The sequence below is a fragment of the Chiloscyllium punctatum genome, chromosome 22 (genome assembly GCF_047496795.1).
Source record: "Chiloscyllium punctatum isolate Juve2018m chromosome 22, sChiPun1.3, whole genome shotgun sequence".
Classification (NCBI taxonomy): Eukaryota; Metazoa; Chordata; class Chondrichthyes; order Orectolobiformes; family Hemiscylliidae; genus Chiloscyllium; species Chiloscyllium punctatum.
Genome location: NC_092760.1, coordinates 91,815,124 through 91,839,124, shown reverse-complemented (window position 1 = coordinate 91,839,124; position 24,001 = coordinate 91,815,124). Strand labels below are relative to the sequence as shown.

General features: G+C 44.4%; 1 protein-coding gene across 2 annotated transcripts in view; it reads left to right on the top strand.

The window, feature by feature from the left end:
* The window catches only part of LOC140493855 (SH3 and multiple ankyrin repeat domains protein 2-like), a 1,358,365-nt gene that overhangs the window by 1,272,462 nt on the left and 61,902 nt on the right, over nucleotides 1–24,001 (top strand). The gene's annotated exons all lie outside the window — the stretch shown is intronic.

Genomic DNA, 24,001 nt, shown 5'->3' with positions numbered 1-24,001 from the left:
TGTCCCTTTTCTACAGTGACCTGTAACTTTCCCCACAAGTCTGTTGTGAGGCACTGCGGCAAGCACCTTCCAAAGGTCCATGTCAACCACATCTGCAACATAACCCTCATCAAGCTTTTCTGTTACCTCTGCAAAAAAAGTGCCATCAAAGTGAAAAGGAGGAACTTTCCAGCATTAGTTCATTAGTTTACTGTGCACTGTCACTGACTCTGCCTTCCAATAGGAACTGGCACAGAAACAAACCTGCACTCATTGAGCCCCAGTGAGTGTGTGGCTGGCCGTGAAGGTGGACCTGCTGCTGGAAGCAGTGTACCACGTAATGAACAGGCACGGTGGCTCAGTGGTGAGCACTGCTGCCTCTCAGCACCAGAGACCCGGGTTCAATTCTAACCTCAGGCAACTGACTGTGTGGAGTTTGCACATTCTCCCCGTGTCTGCGTGGGTTTCCTCCAGTTTCCTCCCACACTCCAAAAATGTGCAGGTTCGGTGAATTGGCCATGCTAAATTGCCCGTAGTGTTAGGTGAAGGGGTAAATGTAGGGGATTGGTTCTGGGTGGGTTGCGCTTCGGCGGGTCGGTGTGGACTTGTTGGGCCGAAGGGCCTGTTTCCACACTGTAAGTAATCTAATCTAATCTAAAATGTGCAAACTCCACACAGACAGTTGCCCGAGGGCAGAATCGAACCCGGGTCCCTGGCGCAGTGAGGCAGCAGTGCTAACCACTGAGCTGCATTTGATGGACTGATTTCAAAAGGAAACTGAAGGCAGCTTTACACACCATTCAAAGGCTCATTCATGGATCGGCATTGGACTGAGGACCCACCCCATACAGAGGGCTGTGCTGTCTGGTTGAAAACAGCTCCAATTCTCCACTCAGATATTGACACTGTTTTACTGAAGCTCATTGCCTTTTAAGAAAAAGAAACTAATGAGAGTTGAATCAGCTGGGGTGGAAGGTTCCAAAACAAACAATTTCATTACCCAGCTGCTGAAAGAATTCCTGATGGATTTTGGAATGTGATTAGCCTCAATCCTCTGTTTAATTTGGAGGTTGAGAACATTGGCTTGAAACATTGGAACCAACCCAATGCCAACAAGAATGATTCAGGACTGTGAGTGTGAGAGAGAAGGTATCAGAAGACCAGAACAGAAATGAGGCCATTCGGCCCATCGAGCCTGCTCCACCATTCAATCATGACTGATAAGTTTCTCAAGTCGAGAGTGTGGTGCTGGAAAAGCACAGCAGGTCAGGCAGCATCTGAGGAGCAGGAGAATCAATGTTTTGAGCAAAAGCCCTTAATAGGAATTCCTGAAGGGCTTTTGCCCAAAACGTTGACTCTCCTGCTCCTCGGATGCTGCCTGACCTGCTGTGCTTTTCCAGCACCACACTCTTGGTTCTGATCTCCAGCATCTGCAGCCCTCACTTTCTCCTGATAGGATTCTCAACCCCATTTTCCGTCTTTTTCCTGTAACCTTTGATCCCGTTGGCAATCAAGAACTTATCTATCTCTGTTTTATATGTACTCATTGACCTGGCCTCTACAGCCTTCTGTGGTAATGAATCCCATCGATTCCCCACTCTCTGGCTGAAGGTGTTTCTCCTTATCTCCATTCTAAAAGGGTCTTCCCTTTACTCTAAGGCTGTGTCCTCAGGTCCTAATCTCTCCTACCAATGGAAACATCTTCCCAACGTTCACTGTGTCCAGACCATTCAGTATTCTGTATGTTTCAATTAGATCCCCCCTCATCCTTCTAAACTCTATCATGTATACTCCCAGAGTTCTCAAACATTTCTCATATGTTAAGCTTTTCATTCCTGGGACCATTCTCATGAACCTCCTCTGAACCCATTCTATGGCCAGTACGTCTTTCCTGAGATATGGGGCCCAAAACTGAACACGACACTCCAAATGTAGTCTGACCAGGGCCTTATACAGCCTCAGAAGTATATCTCTGCTTTTATATTCTCGCCTTCTCGAGATGAATGACAACATTGCATTTGCCTTCCTAACTACAGTCTCAACCTGCAGGTTTACTTTAAGAGAAGCTTGGACTAGAAGTCCCAAGGCCCTTTGTACTTCAGATTTCAGAATTTCCTCCCCATTTAGACAATAGTCCATGCCTCTGTTCTTCCTCCCAAAGTGCATGACCTCACATTTTCCCACGTCCTCAGTCACTTCTTTGCCCACTCTCCTAACCTATCCAAATCCTTCTGCAGCTCCTGCCTCCTCAATACTACCTGTCCCTTTACCTATCTTTGTATTGTCTACAAATTTAGCCAGAATGCCCTTGGATCCTTCATCTAGATCATTAATGTGTGAAGTGAAAAGTTGTGGTCCCAACCCTGACCTTTGTGGAACACCACCTGTCACCGGCGTCTACCCTGACAGGAACACACCATGTAGACTCCGTTGCTTCCTCACGCTGTTGGGAGAATGTGACTTTATGGCAGAGAAGGCTCAAACAGCTGCTCACAGTTTTATAGCGCAATCTATACCTAGTGAGCATTTCCTAAATAGGGACAAGTCCAAGGTAGTGTCCAAACTGGGTGGATGATGGGGAGTGAACCTTTACTGGAACAGCTCAGAGCACGTCCAGGATGAGCATCTTTGTGCGGGTCTTTGTAAATAAGGGGGAATCAAATGGCAAGATGGTTGTGTGAGGAATAGTTGATGGAGGGACCAGTGCTGGCAGACGAGAGGCAACAGAGAATGAGAGGAAGCAAATAAAGGCAAAAGAAACAAGGCGTGCAAATCGAAGAGGATTCTTCCAACGGAGTGGGCTCATTCTGTAATGGAGCTATTTTTACACGTCCTGAGATCGTTTAAACGGTGGATCAGTCAATTAAACCTTTGGTTTTAAATCTGTGATTGTAGATTTTCTAAATCCAGGCTCAAGATGACAGAACAAAATAATGATAAATGCATCTGTTATTGCTCAGAGAGTATATATCGGTCAGTTTTGGAAGTTGGAATGTTTGTCAGAGTGAGAGATGCAGAAGCAATTTACAACATTGACTTAGTAAGTTGGCATGAATGGACTGGCTGGCTAACATGAAGCAGTTAGCTTAAGTAGGTCTTTTTGAAGTTGGCAAGATGTACCAAGTGCCATGCCACAGGGATCAGTGCTGGGACCTCAATTTTTTACAGTTTATATAAATGACTTGCTTGAAGGCAAATGGGCAAAGATCCGGCAAATGGAATATAATGTGGGAAAATGTGCAATTGTCTATTTTGGCAGAAAGAATAAAAAGCATATTGTCAAAATGGTGAGTTGCTGACCTCTGAGATGCAAAGCGACCTGGGTATCCTTGTACATGAATCGTAAAGGGTTAGTATGCAGGTACAGCAAATAATTTGTAAATCAAACAATCTTCTAATTTATCATGAGTCATATTGAATACAACAGTAGAGAGGTTACACTTCAGTCCTACGGTACAATGGTGAGACCACTTCTGTACACAGTATTGGTCACCTTATTTAAAGAAGGATGTAAAGACACTGGAAGCAGTTCAGAGAAGGTTTACCTGATTAATGCCTGAAATGAACAGTGTCTTATGACAGGGATTGGATAGGCTCAGCCTGTAGCCATTAGATTTGGAAGAGTGTGAAGGTACTTGATTGATACATGTAAGATGGAGAGGGATAAGTTCCTGGGAAGGGGAGAGGATGTTTTGTTTTCTGGGAGAATCTTGAGGTAGGAGTCACTGTTTAAAAATGTTGCTCATTTCTGGCAGGAATGAGGAGTTTATTTTCTAACAGAGGGCCAAGGGTCTTTGGAATTCATCTTCTGGGGCAGATGGTAGAAGCAGGGCCTTGGAATATTTTTAAGGCAGATGTCAACAGGCAAAGGGTGAAGAGGTATTGGGACAGGAAGGAATGTCGAGTCATCAGGGCAGCAGAACACACCAGAGGAGCTGCACGATCTGCTCTTGCTCTGAATGCTGCTACATCAGCAATGAGGCTTTGGGTTAAGAGTTGTGTAACAACTACAGGAAGAATAATAATACATTCGAGAAGTTCAAGGAATTGTGATGAGTGTTTAAAACATGTTTCCACAAGTTGGTGACAAGCTGACATCAGTCCAAAGCCCAAATGGAGGTCTAATATTTTATTTAGAATGTTGTTGAGATGGACACGGTGAGATCAGAAAATGTAATACATTTTGAAAAGGTGTATGTTTGGAGAATAAAAGTTTCAGTGAGTTTGGGGAAAGTGTATGGGATGGGGGTTTAGTGGATAGCTGTTTGTGTGAGCCAGTACAGTCATGATGGAGCAAATGGTCTATTTCTATCTTATGACATCATCAGTTCCATGGAAGTACGTTCCAATTAGTCCTTGGACCGTTGCTGAAATGAAAGGAAACATCTGCAGTGGGGAGCTACCTGAGTCCACCTGCCATCAAGGGCTGAGCCCAGGGTTTTGACATGGGCAACACATTGAGTGTATGTTGTACTCTGTCCTGTTCTGTGAAGTCATTTGATCTTCCCTCAGCTTCCTGCTCAAATTTAAGATGTGTCATGGACACGGGCAGTTTGGCAGCTTAAAGAACTTTTTTTTGTAAAACCTGAATTAAAGATATATTTTAACTTGTTCAAGAATGGTAACTTGGTAAATACTCAGTGACTAATTCTTCACCAGTGAGTAACTTTGTTTTCAACAAATGAAGACCACTGACAAACTCTGCTGAACCATTTACCAGTTCTCCTGGTAGAGCCGTCATTTTGATGAGAGTCTTGTGCCCAAAAAAAACCTTAATTTTCAAGCTTCCTCAATGAGTGGAAATTATTTCTGGTAATTAACTCAATCTGCCATCTAACTTGTTTTCTGGGTGGGGCAGAATATATAAACCACAGATCAACTGTGCTCTGCAATGACAGACAAGTTATTCCAAAAAAAAGCAATGACATTCAGCAGAGAGGTTTAACTCTTTGACATGTTTCCAGCTGATGAAAATCCACAAGAAGAAAGCTTGGGCCTGAAATCCAGCTCTGTTCCAGCTGGCTTTTGCAACACTGTGGCTGCTGTCGCGTGTCCAAAAGCCAATCCTGACCCTAAACAGACAGATTTCAATGTGAAACACACCTAGTGCCAGGTGTCAGGGGACTGTGTGAGAAACAGGTGCTAGCCTAGTAACAGACACAGGAATGGGAACGTGTCTCTGCATCTGCTCCTCCTCCCTCTTCCAACTTTAGCTGGCACCGAAGGCAGCCAGCACCAGGCCTGATTACCTCGAGGCAAACCAACTGCAACCAGCTCACATTATTTCTCTGCTATTTACTCATGGGACATGGGTACCCCTGGCAGGGCCAGAGTTTATTACCCGTCCCTAGTTGCCCTTTGGGAAGGTGGGGGTGAGCTGTCTTCTTGATCTGCTGCAGTCCATGTGTTGTGGGTAGTCCTTAGGGAGGGAATTCCAGGATTTTGAGCTTGTGACACTAAAGGAATGGCAATATATTTCCAAGTCAGGATGGTGTGTGGCTTGGAGTGGAACATGCAGGGGGTGGTGCTCCCATGTATCTGCTGTCCTTGTCCTCCTAGATGGAAGGAGCTGTCTAAGGATCTTTGGTGGATCTCTGCAGGGCATCAACTAGCCACAAAACAACATGACCCTCTCTCACTAGTATCTTTACATACAGATGAGGAAGGACACCACTTTGACTGGGACAACACATCCATCATAGGATAAACCAAACAGAGACATGCATGAGAATTCCTGGAAGCATAGCATTCCAACCAGAACAAACATATTGACTTGGACCCCATTTACCACCCCTGAGAAAAAGAACAGGAAATGACATTGCCATAGGAAATGACATCACCATAGGAAATGACATCAACTAAAAGAGCATTAATTATCAGCAGTGCTTCGTCTGGAGGCTCACTGAAGATGTTACCTAGTAGGGTGATGAAGCGTCTAAAAATGAAGCTTCCAGCTTCATTTGGGAAAACCTACATCCAGAACCACAACTTGAGCTACAAATCTTCTCAAAACACACTAGTGCATCTTGTGGATAGTTCACACTGCCACTACTGAGCATCAGTGGTGGAGGGAGTGGATGCTTGTGGATGTGATGCCAATTCAGCAGCTGTTTTGTCCTGGATGGTGTCAAGCTTCTTGAGTGTTGTTGGAGCCGCCCCCATCCAGGGGCAAGTGGGGAGTATTCCATCACACTCCTGACTTGTGCCTTGTAGATGGTGGACAGGTTTTGGGGAGTCAGGAGGTGAGTTACTCACTGCAGTATTCATAGCCTTTGATCTGGTCTTGTAGCCACAAGGTAAATTAAACAAGGTAATATTGGCAGAAGTGTTTTGGAATTCTCTGAGTGACCTTGATCCTTTGCTGTAATGTTAGAGATTTAGTGTTGTCTATAAAGGTATGGTTCTAAGTTTTTTTCTTCCTGCTCCACTTTAACTTGGCCATCTTAAAAGCATTGTACCATGATGACATGGTCTCCATGGTGACAACTATTGAGGGCTCCTTCTGAAACAAATTTCTCAATATCAGCTTAGTGGCCATTCCCTATTGGCCCATTTGGCCTTGGGAGTGTTTTTGTAGTGGAATACCTACTCCTTCTATTTCCCCAAATAGCTCTGAATTCCCCCCGCTGCAGCACAGTCACCTCAACAAGTTAACAAAAGGTTTTGATGTTTTGTTTTGCTTGAAGCCAGCATTGTCTATCATTCTTTTTGGTGGAAGACCCATTTCTATTAGCCCTTTGGCTGAACAATCTGCCATGTGCAGAAATGTCTTTCACTCTTGCATCTTTTTGGTAAGGTGACCTGTATTGGCCCCTGCTTGAACCCAAACACAATTCATGAAAGGACAAAGTAACCTCCACAATGTATCTCTGAGCTGAAAAACTGTGACCAACTAGAAATACAAGAATAACATTCCTTATCAGAAAAGAGATGGGACTCAGATACCAAGTACAGGCCCTAAACATGCTTTTACGTGGCGCCAAATATTGTTCATTTTTGGTACTGGGGATATTGTCGAATCAACCTGTTCAGTGGTATTGTTACACACCTCTGGAACAGGTAGGTCGTGCTGCTGTGATTTACAATAATCAGGGACCTATGATCGGTTATGTGTTGTGCAGAGTAATTGTGAGTCTTTTTTAATTTTTTCACTGTACCCAACTTGAACAATCATGTGTTCTGCTTATAATTTTACAATCTATAGCCAGTTGCTATAAGTGGCGTGCATTGCAATACACAATCGTCAGTCACAGATCATGGTATTTTGTCCTGGAACTTTACAAACTGTTACATTAGGAGCAAAAAACAGTCACCTCAGTTCAGCTGAAATTACAGACTGGTCACCAAAAATGCTGGGAATTATTCTTTTTCTAATGACACTGATTTTGATCACACTGAGGTTTCCTTGGATGTGTTGAAACTAGGTCATTGCTTTCTCTACCGGACTGTAGAGCAGGAAGAATGATTACAGCCAGATGTGTCACTTGTAAAAACCTCTGCTTTACTTGGAGTGCCTTGCTGCCTTCAGTAACTCTTTTATTGAACAGCAAGGGATTGTCCACAGCAAGTGTTGGCAGAAATGGCACCCTTTCAGCTCAGAATGGGACATCCTCCAAATTCCTTTCTTTCTATTGCTGTGCGATGGTGTGGTTTGTCATATATTTCCTGGGATGTTGAACCAGGGTGGTCTGGTCTTTATCAACCCATCTGCCTTCAGCAGCAAAGGTGAGACCAACATACAACCAATGACAGATGGATAAAGACACTGATTCTTTCAGCTTTGTCTTTTCTGATGGTGAAACTTCAATTATCCCAAAGAACACCGTCTGATCCCATGGGAAACATCCACTCTGCTGAAGAGTCATTTACTCTCTCTCCATGGCTGCTGTGTGACCCACTGTGATTTCTAGCACTTTTTGTTCCCACTGGAAACATCTCCAGGACAGGGTCAAAACTCAGGTCAAATCATCTGGAATTTCTTCTCCAAACTATCAGGGAATCAAACTTTATCCAAGAGAGTGGTCTGTTCCTGTAGTGACTTGTAAAGGGCTCCTCCTGACCTGATCCGTGTAGAATTCACACTCACAAGAGTAAAGTCTTTCACAAACAATGTATCTCTGAGCTGAAACACTGTGGTCACCTGTAGCAGGAACTGTATTTCTTAGCAGGAAAGGAATGGGACTCAGGTCCCGTGCACAGACTTGAAGCATAACATTTGGTTGCAGAGAGATCATATTAACTCTTGATGCCCGGTCAGGTTGATGGATATTTTCTAATCAATCTCTATAGAGGGAGTTGTATTTATCCTTAGTAAATTGCACATCTGTTGATGCCAATCTGCACACTAACAGATATCGAATCAGTTCAATATAGATATTTTCTAATCAATTTCAAATCCTTTTATGGGTCTGTGGACCTAATGATGTTCTGAAGGACCAGGTCTGGTACTAGCCAATGACTAACTTTATCTGGATAAAAGCAAATTACTGCGGATGCTGGAATCTGAAACCCAAAGAGAAAATGCTGGAAAATCTCAGCAGGTCTGGCAGCATCTGTAAGGAGAAAAAAGAGCTGACGTTTTGAATCTAACTGACCCTTTGTCAAAGCTTGAAACTAATTTTATCTGATTTCTTACTGAGTTGTGGACTGCACATTTCTTGTTGCTGATGAGGTTGAATCAGCTCACACATGAACAGTTGTCCCAAAAATTTAAGTCTTTGTGGGTGCCAGCCTCTCTTCTATATCCTTCAAACTTCCTGCTATCTTCTGCAGTGTATCCAGCCCCGCCCCCAGCAAGGAGATGCTTTTCGAGGTTTCCAGACAGATTAGACCAGCTGGGTCTTGCCAAACAGTGTGCCCTCTTCTGTTCGCTAGATTCATGCCAACTTTCTCCACTCCCACAACACCCGTTTATAGTGTACCCATTTATAATATACCCGTTTATAATATACCCGTTTATAATGTACCTGTTTATAATGTACCATTACGTCAGTTTTGGCTGGAAGAGATCCATGATATAAATTACTTGGATGAATTGTATTTGTCCTCAATGACATGCACATCTGTCGATGCCAATCTGCATACTAACAGATAGCAAATCAGTTCTGTCATGGCACCAATTATAATGCTAACACTGCAGATAGAACGTGTCAGCGCAGATTTAGTGAATATTATTAGATTAGATTACTTACAGTGTAGAAGCAGGCCTTTCAGCCCATCGAGTCCACAACGATCCTCCGAAGAGCTACCCACCCAGACCAATTCCCCTACATTTACCCCTTCACCTAACACTACGGGCAATTTAGCATGGCCAATTCACCTGACCTGCACATCTTTGGACTGTGGGAGGAAACCGGTGTACCTGGAGGAAACCTACACAGACACGGGGAGAATGTGCAAACTCCACACAGACAGTTGCCTGAGGCGGGAATTGAACCTGGGTCTCTGGCGCTGTGAGGCAGCAGTGCTAACCAGTGCTATCATTCTCAGACACAGAATAATGTAACAGCCATTGTCTTTGTGATTGGAATTACTCAGATTTTAAGCAGTTTAGCCCTTTAGTGGACTTTGTGCAGTTTGTATACAAAAGGATTGTCTCTGATATAGTCTCGTAAAGTAGACAACCAAATAAACTACCTGATAGTTCAGTATGTTGTCAAATGGATTGTCATAATTCAAAGCCAGCATGTATTGGACATTCCATGACCAATACTGGCCTTTCATTCCAGACTTCTTGGAGTGGAGTTAAATTCCATTTTAAGTTTTGAATGTAAGTCTCGAAATGATTGTTCCAGGTTTTTGGTTTACTGGGCCAGCAACACAACTATCATGTTATTTTTATTTTGCAATTGCCATAAATATGGTCCAAGGTGTGTGGTGTTTTTAACCTTCAGAGCCTCTTTGTTCCTGTTGTTCATTGACAGTTGCACCATGAGGAATGGGTGACCCACAGGAAGTGCAGGGCGAGGTCAATATAAACCCAGTAGTTCCTTGAAAGTGGAGCAAGTTAAACACATACATCCCATGACCACACTGAAAAAAACTGGAAGTAGGAGAGCAGAAGCTTTAAAAGTATTGAATAAACACCAGTGTCATCTCTGCAAATCTGTGAGGCAGAAAATACAACACCGATAACCACAGGAAATGCAACATTTAATATTTGTGAATGTAAAGCAATCTGACTGGGTTTGTTTTAGCCTGTATGTCTTGAAGCATAAATGTGATACTAAGCTGGAATATAAAATGTGTTTCGTGATCCTTGTTCAGAAATCAATGGAACATCCACCTTTTCTCAATCTCTCTTTTTGACTTTACTGAAGTTAAAACATAATTCCATCCTTTTCTGCAGATTATGTATGACATACAGTTTATGAAGATACAGTTGTGGAACTTTTGTTTTTTTCTTGTAACAGATTCTGATGCTATTTTTCCAAATAGTGCTGATTTTGAGAAAAAGCCATGCCGTTATTGCTGTGCCTGCTGATAGGGCCATGGCTTTGCATTACAGAAATTCAGTTGAGGGTAAATGTGCAATTGTTCAAAGCAGGGTTCAGTGCTGGATGTACCTTGGGTAGAGGAGGTAGAGAGAAGGGATGAGATCTGTTATTGAACTACTTAGGGCGTGACTAAACAATCAAGGAATCTTGAGTTCAGCAGCACGCTAGCACAAACCCTGGATTATCTCACTACATACACATTTTGTTGGGGAAAAGAAATGCTGAGTTTCAAATTTTGAGCAAATTCAGAGCCTGATTTATTTCAGCATAGGGGAAGAAAGAGAGTACAAGAGACACTGGGGTCTAATTACTAGACTTTAAATAAAGAGTTTGTGAGAAGATTTGTAGCTCGGGTGCTCGTTGTTGTGGTTCTGTTTGCCGAGCTGGGAATTTGTGTTGCAAACGTTTCGTCCCCTGTCTAGGTGACATCCTCAGTGCTTGGGAGCCTCCTGTGAAGCGCTTCTGTGATCTTTCCTCCGGCATTTATAGTGGCCTGTCTCTGCCGCTTCCGGTTGTCAGTTCCAGCTGTCCGCTGCAGTGACCAGTATATTGGGTCCTGGTCGATGTGTTTGTTGATAGAGTCTGTGGATGAGTGCCATGCCTCTAGGAATTCCCTGGCTGTTCTCTGTTTGGCTTGTCCTATAATGGTAGTGTTGTCCCAGTCGAACTCATGTTGCTTGTCATCTGAGTGTGTGGCTACTAAGGATAGCTGGTCATGTCGTTTCGTGGCTAGTTGGTGTTCATGGATGCGGATCGTTAGCTGTCTTCCTGTTTGTCCGATGTAGTGTTTTGTGCAGTCCTTGCATGGGATTTTGTACACTACATTGGTTTTGCTCATGCTGGGTATCGGGTCCTTCGTTGTCTGAGAGTGGCTGTTGGTTTGTGTGCTGTTATGAGTCCTAGTGGTCGTAGTAGTCTGGCTGTCAGTTCGGAAATGCTCTTGTTGTATGGTAGTGTGGCTAGTCCTTTGGGTTGCGGCATGTCCTCATTCCGTTATCTTTCCCTTAGGCATCTGTTGATGGAATTGCCGGGGTATCCGTTTTTGGCGAATACATTGTATAGGTGTTCCTCTTCCTCTTTTTGTAGTTCTGGTGTACTGCAGTGTGTTGTGGCCCTTTTGAATAGTGTCTTGATGCAACTTCGTTTGTGTGTGTTGGGGTGGTTGCTTTTGTAGTTCAGGACTTGGTCTGTGTGTGTGCCTTTCCTGTAAACCTTTGTGGTGAATTCTCCGTTCGGTGTTCTCTGTACCATCACGTCTAGGAATGGGAGTTGGTTGTCCTTTTCTTCCTCTCTAGTGAATCGGATTCCTGTGAGTGTGGCGTTGATGATCCGGTGGGTGTTCTCTATTTCTGTGTTTTTAACGATTACAAAGGTGTCATCCACATATCTGACCCAGAGTTTGGGTTGAATTTGCGGTAAGACCGTTTGTTCTAATCTCTGTATTACAGCTTCTGCTATGAGTCCAGAGATGGGTGAGCCCCAATGGACTGACAGAAGAGACACAACAAACAGTGAGACAAAGTATCGTACCCCTGATAACAAGGAAAAGACAAACACATAACCTCAACACCAAGGAGAGGGAAGCACTAAAATCACTAAGAAACAATAAGAACATAATCATACTACCAGCAGACAAAGGCAGAATGACGGTCATCCTGGACAAAGCAGAGTACATCCAGAAAGCGCAACAACTACTTGCATTTACCAACACCTACCAAAAGAGGGAGTTTGACCCCACCCCACAGCTCACCAATAGGATAAACAACACACTGAGGAACCTACAAAAAAATGGGCAGATAACCAAGTTTGACCTACAGAGAATGAAACCTGAAAGCAACAACACCCCCAGGTTCTATGGACTACCTAAAGTGCACAAACCAGACATCCCACTCAGACCCATAGTATCACTACCAGGGACACCATCACACAAACTGGCTAAAGAACTACAGCAGAAACTGAAACACCTGATCAGCGGATCCAGACACTCTATACAATCGACACAGGAATTCTTGGACATCATCAGAAATATACACATAAACAAGGAAGAAACCATGGTCTTATTCGATATAATGGCACTGTTCACCTCTATCGACAAAACCCTAGCCAGAGAAACAATAGCCAACCTGCTGGACATACAGAACAGACAACGGGACGGGGAACCTATCAACAAAGACGGCATACTCAAACTACTGGACTTGTGCCTCACAACACACTTCACATTCAACAACCAAATATATGAACAAATCAACGGCACACCCATGGGCTCACCCATCTCTGGACTCATAGCAGAAGTGGAAATGCAAAGGTTAGAACAAACGGTCTTACCGCAAATTCAACCCAAACTCTGGGTCAGATATGTGGATGACACCTTTGTAATCATTAAAACCACAGAAATAGAGAACACACACCAGATCATCAACGCCACACTCGCAGGAATCCGATTCACTAGAGAGGATGAAAAGGACAACCAACTCCCATTCCTAGACGTGATGGTACAGAGAACACCGAACGGAGAATTCACCACAAAGGTTTACAGGAAAGGCACACACACAGACCAAGTCCTAAACTATGAAAGCAACCACTCCAACACACACAAACGAAGTTGCATCAAGACACTATTCAAAAGGGCCACAACACACTGCAGTACACCAGAACTACAAAAAGAGGAAGAGGAACACCTCTACAATGTATTCGCCAAAAACGGATACCCCGGCAATTTCATCAACAGATGCCTAAGGGAGAGACAACGGAACGAGGACATGCCACAACCCAAAGGACTAGCCACACTACCATACATCAAGAGCATTTCCGAACTGACAGCCAGACTACTGTGACCACTAGGACTCATAACAGCACACAAACCAACAGCCACTGTCAGACAAAAACTCACCAGAACGAAGGACCCGATACCCAGCATGAGCAAAACCAATGTAGTGTACAAAATCCCATGCAAGGACTGCACAAAACACTGCATAGGACAAACAGGAACACAGCTAACGATCCGCATCCATGAACACCAACTAGCCACGAAACAACACGACCAGCTATCCTTAGTAGCCACACATACAGATGACAAGCAACATGAGTTCGACTGGGACAACACTACCATTATAGGACAAGCCAAACAGAGAACAGTCAGGGAATTCCTAGAGGCATGGCACTCATCCACAGATTCTATCAACAAACACATCGACCTGGACCCAATATACCGGCCACTGCAGCGGACAGCTGGAACTGACAACCGGAAGCGGCAGAGACAGGCCACTATAAATGCCGGAGGAAAGATCACAGAAGCACTTCACAGGAGGCTCCCAAGCACTGAGGATGTCACCTAGACAAGGGATGAAACGTCTGCAACACAAATTCCCAGCTTGAAATAAAGAGATGTAAAGGTAAATTATTCCAACTAATGTGAGATAGTAACAGCCCAGTAACACAGGGAACATTGTGATAAACTCTCTCCGAAGGAACAAACTGTAAACAGGTTTATTTCTGAAGTAGAGAAGGTTGGCATGGCAGCAGCGAAAGACTCTGTGATAATGTTCAGAAACATTTTTGAAAAACCTGAGATCTAGTTAAAGCAGTCGAGTGGGAAAAACTCTGAGCTGTACCTGTCCTGAAATAAAGCTGCTCTGAAAAAGTGCAAAGGAAATTCACTGTCAGTCCTTTTCCCAGTATTTAAAAATTAATCTTGCTTTTTTGTTCCACTTCAAGCTACATTACGGAAGAAGCGAACAGGTAAGTGAATGAAGTTTAAAATCAATCCTGTGCTGGAATTACATGGACAAAGACTTGAAATTTGTATTAACTTGCAGTCGTTTGGATTGTAACCATGTTAAAGTGCAGCTTGAAGTATTCCAAGAGAAAATTCAAAGAGTAACCAAAAGAACTGTAGATGCTGTAAATAAGAAACAAAAACAGAAGCTACTGGAAAAGCTCAGCAGGTCTTTTCATTGGATAGACATATGGATGAGAATGGAACAGTGTAGATTAGATGGGCTTCGGATTGGTTTCACAGGTCAGCGCTACATCGAGGGCCAAAGGGCCTGTACTGCACTGGAATGTTCTTAGCATCTGTGCTGAGAAATCAGAGTTAACGTTTCTGGTCCAGTGACCCTTTCTCAAAAGGTTCCAATGAAATTAATTAGATAGTCTGCTCAGGAAAAGTGAAACAATTAAATACAGAGTTCATCTGCTGAGTATCTCTTCAGTTAGCCCCATTCGTACCTCACACCCACACTCCTCAATCACACCCCCAGACCCTGCCCTGATCCATGAGAACAGACACCCCCACAATGGGAATGACCTGAGTCCCCAGTTCCAGACTGCCCCACCAATCCCACCCTACCCCAACACAACCTCCCGACTTGTTTGAATATTTCCTCAGGTTGAGTTACCCAAGATCCACGGCACTCACCTTCCCCTGCAGGAGGACACCCTTCAGTTGGCATTAATTGACCCTCTGGAGGAAGACCTCTCAAGAACGTCCATGCGGGTGGTAAAATTGGGAAAAGCCAGGGAGGGGAGGGTGTGGTTAGGGAGGCTGAGGCAGTTGGGGAGGGAGGGGCCAATTGGGGATAGAGGGAGTGGTTGGGGGGAGGGGGTCACAGTGAGGGTGGGGAGGGTGGGACCAGTCAAGGAGGGGGGAAGCGGTTAGAGAGGGAGGGGAGTGGGATGGGGGTCAGGGAGGGAGGAGGCAGTCAAGGAGGCTGGGACCTCCTGCTGGGTTGTATGAGATGATTCCCCAAGACCAAGCAGAGAGTGTAAAATCCATTCCTTTATGCAGGTTGGAGTCAAAGCCATTGTTTGGTAATCACAAAGGTGATGTACCTTGGGATGCTTTCCCATGTTAAAGGTGCTACATAACCTTTAGTACATAGATCTCTCAAAGTTGCCACCCAAGTGGATAGGGTTGTTAAGAAAGCATATGGTGTTTTGGCTTTTGTTAACAGGGGAATCAAGTTTAAGAGTTATGAGGTTTTGCTGCAGCTCTACAAGTCCCTGGTGAGACCACACTTGGAATATTTGTCCAGTTCTGGTCACCCTACTATAGGAAAGATACAGAGGCTGTGGAGAGGGTGCAAAGAAGGTTTACCAGGATGCTGTCTGGACTGGAGGGCTTGTCTTATGAAGAAAGGTTGAATAAGCTCGGACTTTTCTCTCTGGAGAGAAAGAGGAAGAGAGGAGACCTGATTGAGGTGTACAAAATAATGAGAGGAATGGATAGAGTCAATAGCCAGAGACGTTTCTGCAGGGCAGGACTGACTGGTACAAGAAGTCGTAGTTTGAAGATATAAAGGGGGAAGGTATAAAGGAGATGTCAGAGGTAGGTTCTTTACACAGAGAGTTGTGAATGTATGGAATGCGTGTAGTGGAAGCTACAGCTGTGGTAGTGGAAGCAGAGTCATTGGGGACATTTAAGCGACTGCTGGACATGCACATGGATAGCAGTGAGTTGGGGGGTGTGTAGGTTAAGTTACTATATTTTACATTAGGGTTAAACCTCGGCACAACATTGTGGACCAAAGGGCCTGTTCTGTGCTATATTTTTCTATGATCTATAAATGTAAGTTGTAAATGCAACTTTTAATCAGTATCTTATATTGAAACAAATCAATATCCAGTGTTGTTTGGTCATAATGTTCCTGTCTAAACATTAATTTTCCTTAACTTATCTCCAACATTATGGCCCACTCAGCTGATGCAAAGGTTGTAGGATCCCTAAAGTTCGGGAAGTATTGTTTCACTGAAGTGTCAGCTCAACATCAGATTTGTGCTTGAGCTTTGCAACACTCCCCAGCCAGACGTAACCTGTCTCCAGTGACTTTCAACAGGCCAAGTGCCTACATAATTGTGGGTGACTGAGAGATGAAGCTCTTTACAGTTTATGCACCATAAAACGTATGAACTGAAGTAGGCCATTCAGCCCTTCACTCTGCATTTCAATGAGATTAGTGAGTTTTAAGATGATTTGTAGCTCAAGTTGAGGTTTTGGATGTAGGTTTGCTCACTGAGCTGGAAGGTTCATTTCCAGACCTTTCATCACCATAAGATCTTCAGTGTGCCTCCAGATGAAGCATTGCTGACAATTCCTGATTTCTATTTGTATGTTTGGGTTTCTTTGGATCGGTGATGTCATTTCCTGTGATGATATTTCCTGTGGCAGTCCTTGCACGGTATTTTGTAAATGACATTAGTTTTGCTCATTGTCTGTATGGGGTCTTTCAAGTTCATTAGCTGCTGTTTTAGTGTGTTGGTGGGTTGGTGGGTTTATGAGCTACTATGATGCCAAGGGGTTTGAGTAGGGTTAGACTAGGGTTAGGCTCACTTTGGTATGATGAAAGCCCACAAACCCACCAACACACCAAAACAGCAGCTAATGAACTTGAAAGACCCTATACAGACAACAAGCAAAACTAATGTCATTGACAAAATACTGTGCAAGAACTGTAACAAACACTACATTGGACAAACAGGCAGAAAACTACCCACCAGGATACATGAACATCAACTAGCCACAAAAGATATGACCCTCTCTCACTAGTATCCTTACATATAGATGAGGAAAGACACCATTTCGACTGGGACAACACATCCATCCTAGAACAAGCCAAACAAAGACACAGATGAAAATTCCTAGAAACATGGCATTCCAATCGGAACTCTATGAACAAATACATCGACTTAGACCCCATCTACCACCCCCTGAGAAAAAGAACAGGAAATGACATCACCACAGGAAATGACATCACAAACCCAAAGAAACTTAAACATATAAATAGAAAGCAGGAATCATCAGCAGTGCTTCATCTAGAGGTACACTGAAGATCTTACCTAATATGGTGATGAAACGTCTTAACATTAATCTTCCAGCTCAGCGAGCAAACCTACATCCATTCAGTGAGATCCTGGCTGATCTGATAATCCTCAACTCCACTTGCCTCCCTTTCCCCATAACCCTTGATTCTCTTCCAGATTAAACATCTATCTATCTGTCTCATCCTTGAATATGCTTACGTAAAAACAATGACTGCAGATGCTGAAAATCAAATACTGGATTAGTGGTGCTGGAAGAGCACAGCAGTTCAGGCAGCATCCAACGAGCAGCGAAATCAACGTTTCGGGCAAAAGCCCTTCATCAGGAATAAAGGCAGTGAGCCTGAAGCGTGGAGAGATAAGCTAGAGGAGGGTGGGGGTTGGGAGAGAGTAGCATAGAGTACAATGGGTGAGTGGGGGAGGGGATGAAGGTGATAGGTCAGGGAGGGGAGGGTGGAGTGGATAGGTGGAAAAGAAGATAGGCAGGTCGGACAAGTCCGGACAAGTCATGGAGACAGTAACTGAGCTGGAAGTTTGGAACTAGGGTGAGGTGGGGGAAGGGGAAATGAGGAAGCTGTTGAAGTCCACATTGATGCCCTGGGGTTGAAGTGTTCCGAGGCGGAAGATGAGGCGTTCTTCCTCCAGGCGTCTGGTGGTGAGGGAGCAGCAGTGAAGGAGGCCCAGGACCTCCATGTCCTCGGCAGAGTGGGAGGGGGAGTTGAAATGTTGGGCCACGGGGCAGTTTGGTTGATTGGTGCGGGTGTTTCGGAGATGTTCCCTAAAGCGCTCTGCTACCTACTTTGACACTGTCCTATCCCCCCTAGTCCAGGAACTCCCCACATACGTTCGAGACACCACCCACGCCCTCCACCTCCTCCAAGACTTCCGTTTCCCCGGCCCCCAACGCCTTATCTTCACCATGGATATCCAATCCCTCTACATCTCCATTCGCCATGACCAGGGCCTCCAAGCCCTCCGTTTTTTCCTCTCCAGACGTCCCCAACAGTACCCTTCCACCGACACTTTCATTCGTTTGGCCGAACTGGTCCTCACCCTTAACAATTTCTCCTTTGAATCCTCCCACTTCCTCCAGACCAAAGGCATAGCCATGGGCACACGTATGGGCCCCAGCTATGCCTGTCTCTTTGTTGGCTATGTAGAGCAGTTGATCTTCCGTAATTACACCGGCACCACTCCCCACCTCTTCCTCCGCTACATTGATGACTGCATTGGCGCCACCTCGTGCTCCCGCGAGGAGGTTGAGCAATTCATCAACTTCACCAACACATTCCACCCTGACCTTAAATTTACCTGGACCATCTCTGACACCTCGCTCCCCTTCCTGGACCTCTCCATCTCCATTAGTGACGACCGACTTGACACTGATATTTTTTACAAACCCACCAACTCCCACAGCTACCTGGATTATACCTCTTCCCACCCTATTTCTTGCAAAAATGCCATCCCGTATTCCCAATTTCTCCGCTTCCGCCGTATCTGCTCCCAGGAGGACCAGTTCCACCACAGGACACACCAGATGGCCTCCTTCTTTAGAGACCGCAATTTCCCTTCCCACGTGGTTAAAGATGCCCTCCAACGCATCTCGTCCACATCCCGCACCTCCGCCCTCAGACCCCACCCCTCCAACCGTAACAAGGACAGAACGCCCCTGGTGCTCACCTTCCACCCTACAAACCTTCGCATCAACCAAATCATCCGCCGACATTTCCGCCACCTCCAAAAAGACCCCACCACCAGGGATATATTTCCCTCCCCACCCCTTTCCGCCTTCCGCAAAGACCGTTCCCTCCGTGACTACCTGGTCAGGTCCACACCCCCCTACGACCAACCCTCCCATTCTGGCACTTTCCCCTGCCACCGCAGGAACTGTAAAACCTGTGCCCACACCTCCTCCTTCACCTCTATCCAAGGCCCTAAAGGAGCCTTCCACATCCATCAAAGTTTCACCTGCACATCCACTAATATCATTTATTGTATCCGTTGCTCCCGATGCGGTCTCCTCTACATTGGGGAGACTGGGCGCCTCCTAGCAGAGCGCTTTAGGGAACATCTCCGAGACACCCACACCAATCAACCACACCGCCCCGTGGCCCAACATTTCAACTCCCCCTCCCACTCTGCCGAGGACATGGAGGTCCTGGGCCTCCTTCACCGCCGCTCCCAAACCACCAGACGCCTGGAGGAAGAACGCCTCATCTTCCGCCTCAGAACACTTCAACCCCAGGGCATTAATGTGGACTTCAACAGTTTCCTCATTTCCCCTTCCCCCACCTCATCCTAGTTCTAAACTTCCAGCTCAGCACTGTCCCATGACTTGTCCGGACTTGTCCTACCTGCCTATCTTCTTTTCCACCTATCCACTCCACCCTCTCCTCCTTGACCTATCACCTTCATCTCCTCCCCCACTCACCCATTGTACTCTATGCTACTCTATCCCCACCCCCACCCTCCTCTAGCTTATCTCTCCACGCTTCAGGCTCACTGCCTTTATTCCTGATGAAGGGCTTTTGCCCGAAACGTCGATTTCGCTGCTCGTTGGATGCTGCCTGAACTGCTGTGCTCTTCCAGCACCACTAATCTAGTACTTGAATATGCTTAAACAACCCAGCCTCAATAGCCTTCTGTGGTAAAGAATTCCACAGACTCAGTACCCTCTGAGAGCAGAACTTCCCCTCATCTTTGTCTTAAATGGGTGACACCTTATTCTGAAATGATGCCTGCTGGTCTTTGACTCCCCCATGAGGAGAAGCCACCTTTCCACATCTCCCTGTCAAGTCCCTTGTATGCTTCAATGAGAGATCTCATTCTTCTAAACTCTATTGAGTGCAGGACCAACTTATTCAATTTATTCTTCAAGAAAATCCCTCCAAGTCCCAGATCAGTTGAGTGAACCCACTCCACATTACCTCAATAGACAATAGACAATAGGTGCAGGAGTAGGCCATTCTGCCCTTCGAGCCTGCACCACCATTCAATATGATCATGGGTGATCATCCTTAATCAGTATCCTCTTCCTGCCTTATCTCCATAACCCTTGATTCCACTCTCCTTGAGAGCTCTATCCAACTCTTTCTTAAATGAATCCAGAGACTGGGCCTCCACTGCCAATCTATCCAGACTTTGATAAAGGGACCAAAACTGTTCTCAGCTTTCCACTGAAGTCTGACTCGTACCTTGTAGAGTTTTCTTTCACAAGGATGAGGTGGTTGGTTAGTTCAGTTGTCTGGACAGCTCACAAGTGATGCAGAGTGATATCAACAGCTTGAGTTCAATTCCCGTTCCAGCCGAGGTCACCATCAGTGCTCCATCTTTCCAACCTCTCCTTGTCACCTGAGGCTTGGTGACCCACCGGTCATCTCTCTGTAATGAGACAATAGACCTCTGGGTGTATGGTATCTTTTCCTTCTATACCTTTAGCAAGACTTCCCTACTTTATACTCTATGCCCTTTGAAATAAATCCCAACATTGCTTTACCCTTCCTATTACCTATGAACCCTATAACATATGAACCCATATGTTAACGTTTTGTGATTCAGGAAGTCTCCCCAATCCCTCTTTGCGACAGCTTTCTGCAGACTTTCTCATTTAAGTAATATTCAGCTCCTCTATGCTTCCTGCCAAAGTGCATAAACTCCTGTTTTCCTGCATTACATTCCATCTGCCAAGATTTTGCCCAATCCCATAAGCTGTTTGTATCCCTCTACAGATTCTGTGTCATCCTCAGCACTTGTCTTCCTACCTCATGCCAGGCTCAGCTCACGGGCTTTCAGTGTTAACGATTACCATCCCAATCCCCTCCAAATATCCCAATAGCTCAGCCAATCTTACACTGACTCAAGGAAGGTACACATCCAAGTAATTCGTCCTTAACATACTGGATGTAGGTTTGCTCGCTGAGTTGGAAGGTTCATTTCCAGACATTCCATCACCATAGTCGGTAACATCTTCAGTGAGCCTCCGGCTGAGGTGCTGCTGATGATCCCTGCTGTCTATGTTTGGGTCTCCCAAACATTGAAACCCAAACATATAAATAGAAAGCAGGAATCATCAGCAGGGCTTCGTTAAAATGAACCTTCCAGCTCAGCGAGCAAACCTACATCCTGAACCTCAACATAAGCTACAAATCTTCTCAAAGCTTGTTAGTCCTTAATTAAAATGATATCTCCCCTGGCAAATTTAACCAATCAATTGACCGTGAAGTGGAGTTTCATGCTGTTTGTTGTTTATATTTTGTTGCAATCTGTTTTAGTTGGTGCTAAAGTAGCAACATTGCATTTGCACATTGTATTGGGTGAAAACCATGACTCTCTGGGTTAGTCGGAATTTAATACTTCAACATTTCAATTGCAAATGAGTACCTCCTTGATGCCTAGAGGTGATGGCACAGGGGTGACACATTGGAGTGAGTGGGTGCATTTACTGGATGAATCTAACAGGAGATCACTGTTCTCCCTTCATTGTGAAATGTATCTGGTGATTGTGTCATTGGTAATGATGAAAGCACAAGCAGCTGTTTTATCTTACATCCAAGGAACAACACTGATGCACCTTTATAACACTGTGCCATTACCATCTGACACATCTTTAGAAACCTTCCATTTTACCTGAAGTGAAAGAGATGATAAAGGTTCATAGCAACAGAGTGGAATGGGTTTGTTGAGAACCTGCAGCCAGTTTTTGTTTGACTCTTACTAGCTTTTATTATCCATTGACCGTCAGTAATGCCAGCTCTTGGACCTAAAGCTGCATTGGTACAAATTCCAGAGCAGGGTTGTAAGGAGGGTGCAAGAAGGTTTCACTGTGATTCAGACAAGTTGAGTGAGTGAGTAAGCACATGTCAAATGCAGTGCAGTGTAGCTCAGTCTGCGGTTGTACAGTTTACAGGCAGAGTATTGTTGAAATGGTGATATATTGGGAATGTGAGGGTACAAAGAGATTTTGGAGTTTTCATGCATCATCAATGAAAGTTGACAGGCAGCTGCAGTAAATAAATGGAAAGGTAAATGGGATATTGGCCTTCATTGTAAGAGGAAGTAGGGATGTGTTACTGCAGTTATACACGGAGCTGGACCAGGTCCTGAAGATTTGATCTCTGTACCTGAGAAAGGATAGACCCTGCCATCGAGGGCTCACTTGGCTGAGAGCAGGAGATGGTAGGACTGTCCAAGGAGGAGGGATTGGTTTGACTGGGCCTGTTCTCTGTAGAGTTAAGAAGGATGAGAGGGGGATCTGATTGAAATGTATAAAATTCTAACAATGCTGACAGACTAGATGCAGGGAGAAGGATTTCTCTGGTTGAGAATCTAGAATCAGGGGAGGACAGTCACAGAATATGGTGTGGGCCATTGAGGACTGAGAATAGGAACCATTTCTTCACTGGAGGGATGGTGACCCTGAGAGATTCTCGACCACAGAAGACTGTGGAGAATATGTCACTGAATATATTCATGAAAGAGATGGATATATTTTTAAATTTTAAGGGGATCGAGAGTTATGGAGAGAAAGTGGGTATATGGCATTGAGATCGATGATCAGCCATAATCATATTGAAGGGTGAGTAGGCTTGAAGGGCTGAATGGCCTACTCTTGATCCTATTTTCTATGTAACTCTGCTTACACCAATAGACTGAGTTGTGACATGCAGTTAATAAAAGGAACTGCTTTCCAGGGTATGAGTGTCTGCAGGAGGGAAAGCTACAATAAAAATGTTAAGCTGGGTTATGTCAACTGGACTGAGTTCAAGGTTAAAACTTTTATTAGTTCAAATCCTTCTCTTACTTGGACACTTGTTTAGTTACATTTCTATATTTATTTTGTTCAAATGTGTACAAGAAAGATTCTTCTGGTGTTCCAATTTCATTCTGAGTTCTATCTTCCATGCACGAGGTTCTTTCAATGATTATGGTCTAGCAATTCACATGCTGAAAACTACCAGTTTGTCCAGTGTTCTTGTAACAGCGACCATATCAGGGTTTCTGGGAGTCACTCTCAGTTTGAGCGATTTAATTTGGGAATTAGGAAGAAGGTGGTGTGAAGGGTACCCCACTTTCAGTAGAACCCAGTTGAAATTCCAAAAATAGTTCAGAATGTGTGTTAATGTAAAGACTGTACTGGCAGTGAGTTTTTGCTATAGCCAAGATAGGCAGAACATTTTGGATAACATCTCATAGTTTCAGAATGCTAGATCCAGCAGTATCCCAAAAAGAAGTGGCTGTGTTGGACAAGAAGTTTGCAACCTTCAGGTGTTTGGAGGTGATTTGAAGGGGCAGTGTTGCTGACAAGTAAATGAAAATCAAAAAATCTCAACTCATCCATGAATCTTTGACACAGCACACAGACCAAGTTGTTAATTTTCTAGGTTTTGATCAATACCTGGCTTGAATAGTTTGGGATCTAAATGGTGCAGACATTGTAGAGGCAAGTGAAGTCTAGATCTTTTATTTTGGAGATGAATAATTCTGTTTATCGTATTTTATTATCTTTAATATAACTGATTTATTGAAATGCATGTTCTTAGATTCTTGATGGAGTAAATCTTCTATTCGAACAGTGAACTTTTGTGACTTAGTTCCTTTATCACAAATCTGAGTTTTCAGTAAAGAATAACTTACTGCTCCTTCCCAAGGTCATAGCACAAGACTTGTTTTGCATTTATGATGTAGACCAATTTCATCAAAAATATTCCATT